This window comes from Trichosurus vulpecula, chromosome 7 (assembly GCF_011100635.1).
Source record: "Trichosurus vulpecula isolate mTriVul1 chromosome 7, mTriVul1.pri, whole genome shotgun sequence".
NCBI classification, from domain to species: domain Eukaryota; kingdom Metazoa; phylum Chordata; class Mammalia; order Diprotodontia; family Phalangeridae; genus Trichosurus; species Trichosurus vulpecula.
The window spans coordinates 193,050,906-193,053,173 of record NC_050579.1 but is presented as its reverse complement, the minus strand read 5'-3'; the positions used below and the strand labels follow the sequence as shown (position 1 = coordinate 193,053,173).

Sequence of the window (2,268 nt, the reverse complement as noted above, 5' to 3'; positions counted from 1 at the left end):
GGCCTACTTGTTGCTCTTTATTATATTCCAGGTCTCACCTCTGTGTCTTTGCATTAAACTCATGCGCGCGCGCGTGCGCGCGCGCACGCACACACACACACACACACACACACACACACACTCACACCCCAATTCCTGAAATGCTCTCCTTCCTCATTTAGGTCTCTTGAAACTGCTAACTCTCCTCAAAGCTTAGTTCAAATGCCACCTCAAAGAGCATTTCCTGATGCATCGGGGTTATTCATGTCACTCACTACCCTACCCCACCCCACCCCATAGCACATTTACTTATCTTTCTTCTGGTAGAATATAAGCTCCTGGTGGGAAGAAATTATCTCCTTTTTGTCTTTGTTTCCATGGTGCTTAGCAGAGTACTTGACATGTAGTAAACACTCGATAAATGCTTGTTGGATATATGTGTGGTTTTGGACTTGTGACTTAATTTTCCTAGGTCTCAGTTTCCTCATCCATGTAAAATAAGGGTTTAGATTTAGATGCCCCTCAAAACAAAACAAAAATAAAACCAGACCTTTTCTCTTTTGCGGCGGCCTGCAGCATGCCTTCCCGACTAAGGAAGACGCGGAAGCTCCGCGGGCACGTCAGCCACGGCCACGGGCGCATCGGCAAGCACCGGAAGCACCCCGGAGGCCGCGGGAATGCAGGAGGGCTGCGCCATCACCGGATCAACTTCGACAAATATCATCCAGGTTACTTCGGGAAAGTGGGTATGAGGCATTACCACTTGAAGAAGAACCAAAGCTACTGCCCAACTGTCAACCTTGATAAGCTGTGGACGCTAGTCAGTGAGCAGACCAGGATTAATGCTGCCAAAAACAAGGAGGGGCTTGCCCCTATCATTGATGTTGTACGGTCGGGCTATTACAAAGTTCTAGGAAAAGGGAAACTCCCCAAGCAGCCAGTCATCGTGAAGGCAAAGTTCTTCAGCAGAAGAGCAGAGGAAAAAAATCAAGGGTGTTGGTGGAGCCTGTGTCCTTGTGGCATAAAAATCTAATGTTATCAAATAAAACAAATTCTTTATTAAAAATAATAATAAAATAAAACCAGAAACCAAGGACAATTCTCTCTCTCTCTCTCTCTCTCTCTCTCTCTCTCTCTCTCTCTCTCTCTCTCTCTCTCTCTCCCTCCCTCCTTCTGTCCCTCCCTGTTTTTGTGTATGTGTTTATGTGTATGTAAGAGGAACCTTCCAACTCTAGATGTATATGACCCCACGACTTGAGTTGGAATGAATTGAATGTCCAAAGAAGTAGGTGAAGTGAGGACAAGGTTTCTGAGAGGAAATATGTCAGGTGCTTTGACTACAGACTGTGGAATTTGAAAAAGGTCATGAAAAGGTCAATGGATTAGCAGTTGATGAAAGAGCCAGAATGGCAGCTGTGAGGGGGCAAATAGGGACACAGCAGGTGAAATGAGAAGTGAGAGATAGTTAAACAGGTTAAAAAGAAGCAGGAGGTAGAGGTAGAATCTTGGTGGTGATGATGGGATAGAAAGAGAAGGCAGAGAGGAAGAGCAGAAGTTAGGACCCTAGTGACCCTGGGAGGTCCAGACTATACAAATTCCCATGAATTTTATATAGATTCCTGAAGATGCAAAATAATTTAGATCAGTAGTCTCCAAAATCGTGGCCTGTAGCTTCTTGGGATCTAGTAACCACCTCCAGGGTATCAAGGTGCCAAGAAATGATGAGAAGACAAGTCATATCCCACCCACAATGTGACAGCCTATCATAAGTCTGGTCTCCAACAGAAAAACTGCCTTTATCCCCTTCATTGCCAACTATTCCACCATTTCGTTAGGTCTGGGAGGCTTTTCAATTGAGAGGATATTGTCTTCTTCCCCAAGTATCTTTCCTTGAGAGTAGAAAATAGGAGGAATGCCAATGATACACTCAGACAAGAGCCTTGTTCGCATAATTCTTAGCAGCTGCTGTCACTTCCAACAAACTAGGTCAAAACTTTACACATGTTACATTTGAGTCCACAACCTTATCAAAAGGAATGAGTCAGAAAGAAATATGATGGATACTGCCTATGACCTTGGTGGCATACCAAAGCAAGAGGCAAGTCAGGGGTGGGGAATACGTAATACTGTCATAAAATGTGAACACATGTCATTTGTGGGTTAGATTCTATGGCCTCTGTGGTCACTTTCAATGCATAAATTCTATGCTTCCATGATAAATTTCATTCAATGTACTTGCTTTTGTGATCATATGGTAGATGCTTGAATCAACAAGGGTACAGTTCTTAG

General features: G+C 44.0%; 1 pseudogene; it reads left to right on the top strand.

Annotated features, from left to right (window-relative positions):
- The first annotated feature begins 534 nt into the window (after window positions 1-534).
- LOC118858061 lies at window positions 535-1,045 on the top strand (annotated as a pseudogene).
- The last annotated feature ends 1,223 nt before the right edge of the window (window positions 1,046-2,268 follow it).